Below are 15,682 nucleotides of genomic sequence, written 5' to 3'. Positions count from 1 at the left end.
TCACAGACTCACAGAATCCCAGGGTTTGGGAATTCTAGGATTTCGGAAATCAGGAGTTCTCTGAATCTCTGAGCTGAAAGGCTTTACAGTTTATCTGGTGCCACCTTCTAGCCGCAGCCCTACCACCCCAATGTCCCACAGCGCTGGTTCTCTGAAGTGGGGGGGTCCATCCCCAAGCTGCTAATACTCCCTGGGGCCCTCGCTGCACACCCACTGCTGCACTGGCTCCTGCCAGGCGGTGCACAGCCCCTCAGAGAGCAGACTAGTGCTCCCGTCAAGGTGGGGGGCGGGCAGCATCTTGACACAAATCACTTCCCTACCTTAGCTAAAGCTGCTGAGCTCTGAAGACGCTGCACTCCCAACAGGCAGCCAGGCCAACATGGGGATAAATATAGATACAGACGGCATGGGGAGGAGGCTGCTGCAGGGGTCAGCCCTGACGCCCCCCCACCCCCAGCTCCCCTGAGGCTCCCAGCTGTGGCCAGACCACACCCAGAGGGAGGCTATTCTCTGTAGCCACCACCAAATCACTAAGCTCTGGACTCTGAGGAAGGGGGCCTCCTCCGGATCCCCAGGACCCTGGTTCAGCTGAGCCTTGTTCTGAAGGGCTTGATCCCGGGTTATCTCCAGCCTGTTGCCCCAGGGGCTGGTCCAGCAGGCTGAGAGGCAGCCTCCACACTACCGCCCAAGGAGTCCAGGCACTGGGTTCTGCCCGCTTCTGCTCCCCCTTCCCTCTAGGTCTCAGCTCCTTCATCTGCAAAGTGCGGCAGGCGACGCCCTGCCCTCCTGCTTCCCAGCAAGTGCTACAGGGGACGGGCGTGGATGGACTCTGGAATGCAGGAAGAACTTCGGGGACCTCGGGGTGAATCTGGCCAGGCTCAGAGAGGGGGGACCAAGCTAATGGAGGGAGGAGGGCATGGTGACAATGACCACCAGCCAAAGTCATTCCAAAGTAGCTTCATTTGAAAGGGACTGTGGGGCAGCCTCAGGGACTGGGACCCAGCCCTGGGGCCCTACCCCCTGGCATCCACACCCACCCAGGGGCCTACCATGGGGAGACTAGGAGACAGGGGCTCCCAACTCGCTATGTGAACTCCCCACTAGTCCCTTCCTCTCTCCGCCTCAGTTTCCCTGCCTGTCAGGGTTCAGGCCCCTTCTGGCTTTGGGGAGTCTACATATGCCCCTCAGTCTTTGCTGGGCTGCTCTGGGATTCTAGCCCCAAGCTCCTGCCCAGGAGCTCCAGGCTGATTGGGCCTGAAAGGTCATCTGGGCTTGCTCAGTACCCGAATCCCCTCGTGGGCGCCTACAGTGGCTGGGCACCCTCTACTCACATCCCTCTGCAGACTGAGCTCCCCACCTTCTGTTAATGGCTTTCACCCCGCCACCCTGAAGAGGCGCCCACCCGCCCCTTCTCATCCAGACGCGGGGAGGGGCCTCTCTGAGCCTCTGCATCCCAGGCAAGAAGCCCACAGCCCAGCCCCAGGCCCTCCTCAGTAAGTCCTCCTGGCCCAGGACAGTGCCAGCTGCTCCCAGGAAACCTTCACTGAGAAGATGGAAATAACAGCATTGACCGCGTGCTTCCTGTGTGCCTGGCCCTGTCCAGAGGTTCCCACCATTCTGTGCAGGCCATCCTGCAACCCCAGCAGAGGAGCCCTATTATTACCACCCCATTTCATAGAACAGAGAACTGAGGTACAAAGAGGTTATGTAACCTGCCTATTAGAGGTTGAACTGTGTCCCTCAGAAGAGGTGTTAAAATCCTAACCCCTAAGATCAGCATGTGATCATATCGGGGAACAGGGTAGCTGCAGATGTAAAGAGTTAAGATGAGGACATGCTGGAGTACGGGGGGCCCTTGTTCCCACATGACTGATGTCCTTAAGGGAGGACGATGTTAAGACACAGAGGGAAGGCGGCCATGGGAAGGAGGCAGAGACTGGAGTGACATCACCACAAGGCAAGGGGTGCCTGCAGCTACCGGGAGCTGGACGAAGCAACAAGGCACCCTCCCCTAGAAACCTGAGAGGGAGCATGGCCCTGCCAACACCTTGTATTTGGACTTCTAGCCCCCATAACTGTGAGAGAATACATTTCTGTAGTTTGAAGCCACCCAGTTTGTGGTGGCTTCACAGCAGCCCTTGGAAACTAATACACTGCCCAAGGTCACTTAGCTGGTCAGTGGCAAACCAGAGTTTGAAAGGAGATGGGGTCCACTGTGCTCTTGCCCAGCACAGCCCTCAGGGTGCCCACAGGGATGTGACTTAGACTCGGAAAGATTGTTGGGGGCCCAAAGGAGGGAGAGGTTGGATAGCATCATCTGCTGGGGGCTGAGCATGCACTCTCCTGTGTCACGGGGCGGGGACAGCCAGAGCACAGGAGGCGGGCCAGATGCCCCTAGCTCCTGACGAGACACAAGAGCCACCAAAGGAGACAGAGAGCTGCGTGGTGGAGAGAAAGGGCTCTTGGAACACACTGAGCATGTTCCCACCTCAGGGCCTTTGTAATGTGCTCTTTCCTCTGCTTTGGGCACTCCTCCCTCCTTCATTCATTCAAAAATATCCATGGAGAGGGCTTCCCTGGTGGCGCAGTGGTTGAGAATCTGCCTGCTAATTCAGGGGACACGGGTTCGTGCCCTGGTCTGGGAGGATCCCACATGCTGCAGAGCAACTAGGCCCGTGAGCCACAACTACTGAGCCTGCATGTCTGGAGCCTGTGCTCCGCAACAAGAGAGGCCACGATAGTGAGAGGCCCGCGCACCGCGATGAAGAGTGGCCCCCGCTTGCCGCAACTAGAGAAAGCCCTCACACAGAAATGAAGACCCAACACAGCCAAAAGTAAATAAATAAATAAATAAAAAATATATATCCATGGAGCATATCCAGGAAGTATCCTAGTTCCTGCTGGGATACAGCCATGAATGTCATGCCATAGGTTAACATCTCAGCTTAAATGTCACACCTCCTCCTCCAGAAGTCTCCCTGATGTAGACTCTCACCAATCTCAATCACTTCACCCTGCTTCATTCTTTTAATGGCATTTCCCACCATCTTAAGTTTTCCTGTCTCTCTGTCATTTGCTTGCCTCACTCTATCCCCCCAACTCTATTCAGAGCTCTGTAGTTGTACCCCAGCTTCGCCACAGTCCATAGAGGAGCTGTTCAAAAAACATTTGATGAGGAGCCTGCCCAGACAAGATGGTGGAGGAGAAGGACCTGAGCTCACCTTCTCTCATGAAAACACCAAAATCACAACCAGCTGCTGAACAACCACTGACAAAAAAGGACTGGAACCTACCAAAAGATACTGTACTTCCAAAGACAAAGAAGAAGCCACAACGAGACGGGGGCAGACACCAGAAGCAAGAGGAACTATAATCCTGCAGCCTGTGGGACTGCAAACACAGAAAGTTAGACAAAATGAGATGGCAGAGGAATATGTTCCAGATGAAGGAACAAGATAGAAGCCCAGAAAAACAACTCTGTGAAGTGGAGATAGGCAATCTACCTGAAAAAGAATTCAGAGTAATGACAGTGAAGATATCCAAGATCATGGAAAAAGAATGGAGGCACAGACCAAGAAGATATAAGAAATGTTTAACAAAGAGCTAGAAAATTTAAAGAACAAACAGGCTGCTCTCGCCTTCTGAGATGGCCCATACTCTGTCTGTGGAGCGTGTTTCTCTCTAAATAAATCCACTTCTTACCTATCGCTTTGTCTCTCACTGAATTCTTTCTGCAATGAGACATCAAGTACCTGAGCTTCATTAAGTCCTGAAACCACTCGGCCACGTGGGTTCAAGTCCCAATCTGGGTTTTGGCCAAGACTCCAACCTGGCCAAAACCCACAGTATTCCAACTGAGATCACACACCTGGTTTCAGGACCTGGTTAAGAGCAGGGGTGGCATATTCACCCTATATGCACTTGGGAGTGACCCAGGGGGTGCATCTGAAGCCTTGGCTTGGCCATTCTATGGCTTTGTGACCTTGGAAAAGTCACTTAACCATCCAAAAACTCAGTTTCACAATCTGCATAACACTTAGAGCCTCACTCCGCCCCATTCATTTGCAAAGTAGGTTTAGAAAAAACAGCAAACTGGGCTTCCCTGGTGGCGCAGTGGTTAAGAATCCACCTGCCAATGCAGGGGACACGGGTTCGAGCCCTGGCCCGGGAAGATCCCACATGCCGTGGAGCAACTAAGCCCATGCGCCACAACTACTGAGCCCGCGGGTCACAACTACTGAGCCCGCATACCACAACTACTGAGCCTGCATGCCTAGAGCCCATGCTCTGCAACAAGAGAAGCCACCGCCATGAGAAGCCCGCGCACCGCAACAAAGAGTAGCCCCCGCTCCCTGCAACTAGAGAAAGGCCACACGCAGCAATGAAGACCCAACGCAGCCAAAAATAAAATAAAACAAAAAATAAATAAATTAAACAAAAAACCAGCAAACCATTTTGGCCTCTACACTGAAGGCACCCAGTGCATGGCTTTAGAGTTTTTCCCCTAGATTTATATAGACAGGACTGCAGGGAGAAGAGAGCAGTAAAGTGAGAAAAATACATGCGGAAACCTTGTGACCTGTATTGTTCATCCCCTTCTCTGTGTTCCCACTCCCCTCTCCCAGGCTCTGCAAACACGCGCCAATGCCCCATTAAAGGCTGAAAAAAAAAAAAGTACACTAGCAGGGGGCTTCCCTGGTGGAACAGTGGTTAAGAATCCGCCTGCCAATGCATGGGACACGGGTTCGAGCCCTGGTCCGGGAAGATCCCACATGCCGCGGAGCAACTAAGTCTGTGTGCCACAGCTACTGAGACTGCACACTAGAGCCCATGCTCCACAACAGAGAAGCCACCACAATGAGAAGCCCACACACCACAACAAAGAGTAGCCCCCACTCACCGCAACTAGAGAAAGCCCACACGCAGCAATGAAGACCCAACGCAGCCAATAAATAAATAAATAAATAGATTAAACAACAGCAACAACACTAGCAGGAATCAATAGCAGAATAAATAAGGTAGAAGATGGATAAGTGAGCTGGAAGATAGAATGGTGGAAATCACTTCTGTGGAACAGAATAAAGAAAAAAGAATGAAAAGAAATGAGGACAGTTTAAGAGACATCTGGGACAACATTAAAAGCACCAACATTCGCATTATAGGGGTCCCAGAAGGAGAAGAGAGAGAGAAACAGCTTGAGAAAATATTTGAAGAGGTAATAGCTGAAAACATCCCTCACATGGGAAAGGAAAACAGTCACCCAAGTCTGGGATGTGCAGAGAGTACCATACAGGATAAACCCAAGGAGGAACATGCTGAGACACACATTAATCAAACTGACGAAAATGAAAGACAAAGAGAAAATATTAAAAGCAGCAAGGGAAAAGCAACAAATAACATACAAGGGAATACCCATAAGGTTATCGGCTGATTTTTCTCTGTAGGCCAGAACAGAGTGGCATGATATATTTAAAGTGATGAAAGGGAAAAACCTACAACCAAGCAAGGCTCTACCCAACAAGTCTCTCATTCAGATTTGATGGAGAAATCAAAAGCTTTATAGACAAGCAAAAGCTAAGAGAATTCAGCACCACCAAACCAGCTTTACAACAATTCTAGGCAGAAAAGAAAAGCCCACAACTAGCAACAAGAAAATTATGAATGGGAAAGCTGACCGGTAAAGGTAAGCATACAGTAAAGGTACGAAATCATCCACACACAAATATGATATCAAAACCAGCAATCATGAGAAGAGGAGAATACAAATGCAGGATACTGGAAATGCATTTGAAATTAAGAGACCAGCAACTTAAAATAATCTTGTATATATACAGACAGCTATATCAAAACCTCATGGTAAAAAAAAAAAAAAAAAAACCTCATGGTAACCACAAACCAAAAATCTACAGTAGATATACATACAAAAAAGAAAAGAAATCCAAACACAACACTAGAGATAGTCATCAAATCACAAGAGAACAAAAGAGGAAGAGAAGAAAAAAGACCTACAAAAACAATCCCAGGGCTTCCCTGGTGGCGCAGTGGTTGAGAGTCCGCCTGCCGATGCAGGGGACATGGGTTCGAGCCCTGGTCCGGGAAGATCCCACATGCCGTGGAGCAACTAAGCCTGTGTGCCACAACTACTGAGCCTGCACTCCAGAGCCCGCAAGCCACAACTACTGAGCCCGCGTGCCACAACTACTGAAGCCCGCACACCTAGAGCCCATGCTCCGCAACGAGAAGCCATCGCAGTGAGAAGCCCGCACATGACAACAAAGACCCAATGCAGCCAAAAATAAAATTAATTAATTAATTAATTTTTAAAAAAAAGAAATCAATTATAAGAAAAAAAACTGTAGGGCTTCCCTGGTGGTGCAGTGGTTGAGAGTCCGCCTGCCGATGCAGGGGACGCGGGTTCTTGCCGTGGTCTGGGAGGGTTCTACATGCTGCGGAGCGGCTGGGCCCATGAGCCATGGCCGCTGGGCCTGCGCGTCCGGAGCCTGTGCTCCACAGTGGGAGAGGCCGCAGCAGTGAGAGGCCAGCGTACCGCAAAAAAAAGAAAAAAAAAAGAAAAAAACTGTAAAAAACACAGCCACATGGAGGCTAAACAATATGCTACTAAACAACCAATGGATCACTGAAGAAATCAAAGAGGAAATTAAAAAATAACTAGAGACAAATGAAAACAAAAACACAATGATACAAAACCTATGGGACTCAGCAAAAGCAGTTCTAAGAGGGAATTTTATAGCAATACAATCTTATCTCAGGAAACAAGAAAAATCCCAAATAACCAACCTAAACTTACACCTAAAGCAACTAGAGAAAGAAGAACAAGCAAAACCCAAAGTTGGAAGGAAAGAAATCACAAAGATCAGAGCAGAAATAAATGAAATAGAGATGAAGAAAACAATAGAAAAGATCAGCGAAACTAAAAGCTGGTTCTTTGAAAAGATAAACAAAATTGAAAAACCTTTAGCCAGACTCATTAGGAAAAAAAAGGGAGAGGGCTCAAATTAATAAAATTAGAAATGAAAAAGGAGAAGTTACAACAGATGCCAAAGAAATACAAAGGATCGTAAAAGACTACTACAAGCAACTATATGCCAATAAAATGGACAGCGTAGAAGAAATGGACAAATTCTTAGAAAGGTACAATTTCCCAAAACTGAACCAGGAAGAAATAGAAAATACGAACAGACTAATCACAGGTACTTAAATTGAAACTGTGATTTAAAAACTCCCAACAAGGGGCTTCCCTGGTGGCGCAGTGGTTGAGAGTCCGCCTGCCGATGCAGGGGACATGGGTTTGTGCCCCGGTCCGGGAGGATCCCACATGCTGCGGAGCGGCTGGGCCCGTGAGCCATGGCTGCTGAGCCTGCACGTCCGGAGCCTGTGCTCTGCAACAGGAGAGGCCACAGCAGTGAGAGGCCCGCGTACTGCAAAAAAAAAAAAAAAAAAAAAAAACCTCCCAACAAACAAAAGTCCAGGGCCAGATGGCTTCACAGGTGAATTCTGTCAAACATTTAGCAAAGAGTTAACACCTATCCTTCTGAAACTATTTCAAAAAAGTGCAGAGGAAAGAACACTCTCAAACTCATTCTATGAGGCTGCTACAACCCTAACACCAAAATCAGACAAAGATACCACAAAAAAAGAAAATTACAGGCCAATATCACTGATGAAGATAGACACAAAAATCCTCAATAAAATACTAGCAAACCAAATCCAACAATACATTAAAAGGACCATACACCATGATCAAGTGGGAGTTATCTCAGGGATGCAAGGATTTTTCAATATCTGCAAATCGATCAGTGTGATACACCACATTAACAAACTGAAGAATAAAAATCATATGATCATCTCAATAGATGCAGAAAAAGCTTTGAAAAAATTCAACACCCGTTTATGATAAAAAATAAAAACTCTCCAGAAAGTGGGCATAGAGAGAACATACTTCAACATAATAAAGGCCATATATGACAAACTCACAGCTAACATCATATTCAACGATGAAAAGCTGAAAGCATTTCCTCTAAGATCAGGAACAGGACAAGGATTCCACTCTCACCACTTTTACTGAACATAGTTTTGGAAGTCCTAGCCATGGTAATCAGAGAAGAAAAAGAAAGAAAAGGAATCCAAATTGGAAAAGAAGAAGTAAAACTGTCACTGTTTGCAGATGACATGATACTATACATAGAAAATCCTAAAGAAACTACCAGAAAACTACTAGAGCTCGTCAATGAATTCAGTAAAGTTGCAGGATACAAAATTAATACACAGAAATCTGTTGCATTTTATACACTAACAATGAAAGATCAGAAAGAGAAATTAAGGAAACAATCCCATTTACCATCGTGTCAAAGAAGAAAATACCTAGGAATAAACCTACCTAAGGAGGCAAAAGACCTGTACTCCAAAAACCATAAGATGCTGATGAAAAAAATCAAAGATGACACAAACAGATGGAAAGATATACCATGTTCTTGGATTGGAAGAATCAATATTATCAAAATGACAAGGTAATCTACAGATTCAATATAATCCCTATCAAATTACCAATGGCATTTTTTGCAGATCTAGAACAAAAAATCTTAAATTTTCTATGGAAACACAAAAGACCCTCAATAGCCAAAGCAATCTTAAGAAAAATGGTGCTGGAGCAACCAGGCTCCCTGACTTCAGACTATACCATAAAGCTACAGTAAGCAAAACAGTATATTACTGGGACTTCCCCAGTGGTCCAGTGGCTAAGACTCCACGCTCCCAGTGCAGGGGGCCTGGGTTCGATCCCTGGTCAGGGAACTAGATCCCACATGCTGCAACTAAGAGTTCACATGCCACAACTAAAAGATCCCTCATGCCGCATCTAAAAAGATCCCGCATGCCTCAACTAAAAGATCCCACGTGACACAACTAAGACCCGGCGCAGCCAAATAAATAAATAAATATTTAAAAAAGAAAAAAACTAGTATGTTACTGGCACAAAGACAGACTTACAGATCAATGGAACAATGGAAAGCCCAGAAATAAACCCATGTAGCTACGGTCAATTAATCTACAACAAAGGAGGCAAGAATACATAATGCGGAAAAGACAGTCTCTTCAATAAGTGGTGCTGGGCTTCCTTGGTCGCGCAGTGGTTTAGAATCCTCCTGCCAATGCAGGGGACAGGGGTTCAAGCCCTGGTCCAGGGAGATCCCACATGCCACGGAGCAACTAAGCCACCCATGTGCCACAACTACTAAGCTTGCGCTCTAGAGCCCATATGATCCAGCAATCCCACTCCTGGGTATATAACCAGAGAAAACCACACTTTGAAAAGATACATGCGCCCCAGTGTTAATTGCAGCACTATTTACAACAGCCAAGACATGGAAGCAACCTAAATGTCCATCAACAGAGGAATGGATTAAGAAGATGTGGTACATATATACAATGGGCTATTACTGAGCCATATAAAAGAATGAAATAATGCCATTTGCAGCAACATGGGTGGACCTAGAGATTATCATACTAAATGAAGTCAGTCAGACAGAGAAAGACAAGTATTATATGATATCACTTATATGTGGAATATAAAAAAATGATACAAATGAACTTATTTACAAAACAGAAACAGACTCACTTATTTACAAAACAGAAACAGACTTTGAAATCAAACTTATGGTTACCAAACTTATGGTTATATATACACTACTATATATAAAACAGATAATCAACAAGGACCTACTGTATAGCACAGGGAACTCAATATTCTGTAATAATCTATATGAGAAAAGAATCTGAGAAAGAATGGATACATGGGACTTCCCTAGTGGAGCAGTGGTTAAGGAGCCACCTGCCAATGCAGGGGACACAGGTTTGAGCCCTGGTCAGGGAAGATCCCACATGCCGCGGAGCAACTAAGCCCATGCGCCACAACTACTGAGCCCACGTGCCACAACTACTGAAGCCCGCGTGCCTAGAGCCCACGCTCCGCAACAAGAGAAGTCACCGCAATGAGAAGCACGCGCACTGCAACAGAGCAGCCCCTGCTCGCCGTAACTAGAGAAAGCCCGCGCACAGCAACAAAGACCCAACACAGTCAGAAATAAATAAGATAAATAAATTTATTTTAAAAAATAGAATGGATATTTGTATATGTATAACTGAATCATTTTGCTATACACCTGAAAGTAACTAACACAAACTGTAAATCAACTATACTCTAATATAAAGTACAATTTTTAAAGTCTATGAATAAACAAATCTGTGGCTCTACCTAAAACAGTAAATAAACCCTTGATATATTACGCTATTAAAACAAAACAAAACACAACACATTTGTTGAGTGACGAATAGATGGTTGCATGGTGAGGGAAGCCTTTCTGGAAGGCAGGGACCCGAAGCCACAGGTGGAAAAGGAATCACGCCAACTGGGCAAAGCCCTCTTTGGTTTACAACCCCTTTCACGGCTGCCTTAAGAACCACATGAAAGGGGCTTCCCTGGTGGCGCAGTGGTTAAGAATCCGCCTGCCACTGCAGGGGACACGGGTTCGAGCCCTGGTCTGGGAAGATCCCACATGCCGCGGAGCAACTAAGCCCGTGCACCACAACTACTGAGCCTGCGCTCTAGAGCCCGTGAGCCACAACTACGGAGTTCATGTGTCACAACTACTGAAGCCCGCGTGCCTAGAGCCCGGGCTCCGCAACAAGAGAAGGCACGGCAATGAGAAGCCCGCGCACCGCAACGAAGAGTAGCCCCCACTCACCCCAACTAGAGAAAGTGTGTGCGAAGCAACGAAGACCCAACTCAGCCAAAGGTAAATAAATTTTTTAAAAAAAAACCACATGAAGAAAGCAAGGGAACAGCCAGCTTCTGGTCTAAAGCTCCCACAAAGATGAAGAAACCGAGGTCCGAGAGGTTAAGAGACTTGGTCCAGGTCACCTGGAGGATGGGTAACTCCCCCCAGCACACCCCAGACCTCTGGTTCTGCAGGCAACGGCAGCAGGTGACACCCCACCCAGATCAGCAGCCGCCATGACCACCTCCCCCAGACCTTCAGTGCCGGGAGAATCCCACCTTCTCCCAGACTCACGACTTTCCCTTCCCCCAGGCCAGCACTTGCCCCTCCTCCATCGTTGCCCTCTGACAGTGCCCCAGCACTCAGTATGGTGAGACAGAGATTCCTCCAGAAACCCCAAAGGGTGAGCTCATGATTCTTCTAGGCTCCATCACCCAACATCACAGACCCATTCAACAGGAGGCCACGAGGAGGGGTGGACTCAGCCATTAAGCCAGTAAGTGCAGGGAAAGAGCCCTGAACAAGATGGACACAGGATGCCCTTGCCATTCCTGGAGCTGACCCCCTGGGGAGGAGGGCGGAGAACAAACTGACACACACTTGAATGAATCAGATGTTGGGAGAGAGCTGCTAATGGCTCGGGAAAAGTTAAACAAGGTGACGTGATGGTGAGCGAGGGATCAGCGTCTAGTCTAGTTTCATCTCAGGGCTCTGGAGGCACGTGTGGACAGGGCTAGTGGAGAAACACTCCAGGACATGGGCCAGCACAGCCCTCTTGACGCCACCACAGAGCAGAGGCCGGGTGGCCCAAGGAAGGGAGAGGACACCTGGCTGGGAGCCAGGAGGTGCCTCGGACCCCCGCTCATTCCTCAGGCCCTGTAGGACCTCAGGAAGCCATGAATCCCCTTGGGACTCCATACCCTATTTCTGGACGGCATGGGTGGGACATGATCGTCTTCTCCAGTTGCTGCCTGCCAAGACCCTAGGGTGACCTGGCCTCCTGGCTTCCAAGGAGCCCACCCTGTGTCCTGCAGGGGACCCGGCAGGAGGAGAGGAATCCTGCCCCCTCTCTGAGGCCACAGTCTCCCAGCTGGAGGGAGATGGATTCCTGACGTGACTGCCCTGACTCAGCAGCCCCTGCAAGGGTTAGAGAAGCGGAGAGCATCAGGCAGATGGGACCCCGGCCCTGGCTGAGGGCTTCACAGTAGGGGACCTTGCCTGGCAACCTTGCTCCTGAGGGAATTCCTAGAGAATGCTCTTCTGTTTTCCATCACCCCTTAGAGCCCTGTGAGGCCAGCCCAAGGTGGGGGAAACGGGACCACCCCACTGGATCTACCATCCCCCATGGTGTTCTCTTCAGCCTAGTGGCACCTTCCTGTTCAGGACCCTGCCTGCCCCTGGAACAGCCCAGAAGTCCAACATTTGGATTCCGAGGCTCCTCTCTCCAGGAAGGAAGTGGGGGAGAGAGAAGCGAGCTGGCCTGAGGAAATCCCAGAAGGAATCCTAAATCAGTAACCACGTCAGTCTTACTAATATTCCCATGAATAATGATAACGATGGTTAACATTTACTGAGCGCTTACCGGGCACCAGTCACAGCGCTGGTGCACAAGCCCTTTGTTGTCTAATTTAATCCTCACAACTACCTTTAAAGAACTACACAACTGGGCCTCCCTGGTGGCGCAGTGGTTAAGAGTCCGCCTGCCGATGCAGGGGATACGGGTTCGTGCCCCGGTCTGGGAGGATCCCATATGCCGCGGAGCGGCTGGGCCCGTGAGCCATGGCCGCTGGGCCTGCGCATCCGGAGCCTGTGCTCCGCAACGGGAGAGGCCACAACAGTGAGAGGCCCACATACCGCAAAAAGAAAAAAAAAAAAAAAAAAAGAACTACACAACTACCCTAAAAGATTATAAAGATGTACAGAGTATTGCTCTCACTATTTTACAGGCACAGAAACTGAGGCTCTAGCTCTGACTCTCTTCTTACGTCCCTGGATTTTTAATTCTTGTGGCCTCTGGGAGGGAGGTCCCATGACCACCAGTGCACCCAACTTTGCAGAACACCTGCCCCCTGGCCCAGGTTCTAGTCTCCCAGCAGCCCTGTAAACTGGATTGTGTCAAATTTTGCTTCATTTTACCAATGGAAACGCCCTGAAGCCCTAGGAGTGACAAGGCACCCAAACAGGACACGGCAGAGGGCCAGGAGAACTCAAGTGTCCACGTTCTTAGCCCATAGTTCTTTCCATGGAGAAAACTGCCTGGGTGACCCCTCCCACTCCGGCCAGCTATGTCACATGCCTGGGACACTCCCAGCACTCACTGGGCTCCATACCAGAGGAACTGCAATAAAACCACTTTTTATGCTTGCACCCAGCCTCCATATGCACAGGCCCTGGACGATTAGCCCATTTTATAGATGAGGACCTGGAGGCTCGGAGGGGAGGAAGGTCTAGGCCAGGAGCCCACTGTTGGGTAGGCGTTCAGACCCAGGTCTCCCAAGCTCTCCATTAGGGCTGTGCAGCTGCCGAAGGTTACAGCTTGGCTCCTCTCCCCAGTTACTGAAGCTGTGGGTGCTCCAAGAAACAGAAAAAGCCCCCCATCCCTCAGTGACAGCCCACACCCCTAGGGGAGCAAAAACTAAGGGCAGACAAACAAAGGGTCACTCAGCTAATTCTCCCAGATCCTTTGCCCTTGTCACTTCACCCAGTACATAACAGGGCTGGGGGAGTCCCAGACAGTAAGAAGAACTTCCACCTGGCTAACAGAGCCGTGGGTTCCAGTGCCACCTGTCACCTTGGGCAAATCACAGCCCCTTCCCCAAAGGGGCTTGTCCAACAAGGCTGGGGGATGAAATGGGAAGAGCAAAGTAAGAACCCTCTATTTTTCAGAGAAGCAGCGCTGCGGGGGAACGAGGAACGGGAAGGAAGAAAGGGCCTTGCTCTCTCTTTCGCCATGCTCCCCCCTCCCCGCCCCCACCCTAAACACACAGGTGCCAGACAGCGTTTGAGAAAAAACTAGTTTGCAAACACACTCCGACTTCTGGGAAGCTGCCCAGTTCCACTCCCTCTCTTTGCTCCCCCTTCGCCCGCAGGGAGCTGACTCTCTAGCAGTTCTCTGGGGCCTGGGACGGAGGGGGGTTGGGGGGCTGGGAGTAGGGCACGGGGGGCGAGGAGTGGGCCCCGCGCCTGCCCGAACTCAGCACTTCCGCAGCTGCGATGATGGCGGGACTCCACCTTCCTGAAGCCCCCAGGCGCCTCCGGGGAGGTAGGAGGGTCCCTAAACCGCTGGGCTCGGACCCCGGGCGGCGCCACCGTCCTCTCGGCACCCTGCCCTCTGTTCCCCCGCGGTCGGGGCGAAGACGGAGCGCCCCCGCGTGGCCGGGTCGGAGCTCAGTCACCCAAACGCCGGAGTCCGGGTGAGCGCGGGTGGAGGGAGGGGGCTTGTGGTTCCGCAGTCCCCCGAAGCGGAACCCAGCTTCCTTCCAAGGCGCCACTGGCACCAGAAGCCGAGCCCCAAGGCCGAACTTGAGCCCTCGCGCCAGGGCGCCCCACCCGCCCCTTTCCCCGCCGGGGCCCCACTCACCCCGGGTCCCGCTACCCTCACCGCGCGGCTGCCGCTCCCCGCACTTCGGGCCTCCGGGGCATCCCCGGGAGCTCCCCTGCTCGGCTGGGCCCGCGGGCGCGGGACAGGCTCAGGGCGCTGCCCCCGCGGCCATGGCCAGCTCGCGTGCGCTCGCAGCTGCTCGAGGTTCGGTCCTCCTCCCCGGCCGGGCGGGCAGTGGCTGCGGCGGCGGCGGCTGCTGCTCGGGCTCCTCCCTCGGCCGAGGGCGGGGGCGGGGGCGGGCGTGGGGCGGGAAGTGGGAGGCGAGGCGGGCGCTTCCTGGAGGGGCGAGTGCTCCCACGGGCGGAGCGCGGAAGCTATCCTGCCCGCCCGCCGCCCGTGGCTGGCGCGCCCAGGCACTCCGGGTTGTCAGTGCCTCGGGGCCCCGAATATTCGAGGCCGGGATCCGAGGGTCTGAACGTTCCAGGCTAGGACTCCGCGGATCGGAACGCCGCTGGTTCGCACTCGCCCCAGGCTGGCCTCGCCCGAGCCGCTGGCACCTCCGAGTTGCCTGCACTGTGCGCTCAGGGCTGCCGACGCGGGATCCGAGGGGTGGGGTCGGCCCGGGCCTGCCAGGCCCTAGGGCGCCGCCTGCAGCCTCGACCCCAAGGGCTGTTCGGCTCAACGCTGCGCCCTCGGGGGATACACCACGGGGTTTGGTTCTGGGCTGTATTGGGCAGCACTAGGATCGCTGTGTTTTCTTCCTTTTTTTTTTTTTTTCGATAGTAAAAGAGCTCGGCGTTTTCTTGTTACCGCCAGGGACTGGGAAGATGACACAAGCGTTATTTCTCTGACGGAGACGATAAGATAAACACAGTTCGAACAGTGCCTGGGGCTAGTCAGCGGGAGGGCGTCTAGCGGGTCCTTGAGACCTTAGCGCCGAGTCCGCCCTTCGGCGGTGGCCTTCTTTTCCCTAGAAGAGGCACCGATTCTTAAGAAATTCGTCTGTCGCTGGGCGCTCGTGCTGCAGGCCACTCGGCAGTATCTATGTGCTCGCTCCCCCCGCCCCTCTCCCCTATCCAGTGCCTCAGACATAGGAGCCTCATTTAACCAGATTGTGGGGGCCAGAGCTGGCTCGGGGATCTCAAGACCACGTCCACAGCCCTTGGCCCCGGGGCTCACAGACTGGGCAGCTGGGAGTTAACGCAGAACACTTGGGTTGTGGGTTTTCCATTCTAGGCAGGTGAGGGTTAACTGGGAGACTCAACGTTGCATCCTGCGAACCTCCCTCCACGTCTGAGTCACAGGCACTTTGCAGCCTTAGAGGGCGGCTGCTAAACAGCCCCAGGGC

The 15,682-nt window shown here is 51.1% G+C and overlaps 1 protein-coding gene across 4 annotated transcripts in view; it reads right to left on the bottom strand.

Annotated features, from left to right (window-relative positions):
- CPNE2 (copine 2) overlaps positions 1 to 14,569 on the bottom strand; it is a 54,398-nt gene extending 39,829 nt beyond the window's left edge. For 2 of the 4 annotated variants that reach the window (XM_060084559.1, XM_060084558.1), the window contains exon 1: positions 14,374 to 14,569. The gene's annotated coding sequence lies outside the window, so the exon portion shown is untranslated. The remainder of the gene's footprint in view (positions 1 to 14,373) is intronic. The other 2 variants (XM_060084556.1, XM_060084557.1) reach the window with 2 other exon arrangements.
- Positions 14,570 to 15,682: the final 1,113 nt, after the last annotated feature.

The sequence above is a fragment of the Mesoplodon densirostris genome, chromosome 19 (genome assembly GCF_025265405.1).
Source record: "Mesoplodon densirostris isolate mMesDen1 chromosome 19, mMesDen1 primary haplotype, whole genome shotgun sequence".
Taxonomy (NCBI): domain Eukaryota; kingdom Metazoa; phylum Chordata; class Mammalia; order Artiodactyla; family Ziphiidae; genus Mesoplodon; species Mesoplodon densirostris.
The sequence above is the reverse complement of the archived record's forward strand: the minus strand, read 5'-3'. Positions and strand labels throughout refer to the sequence as shown.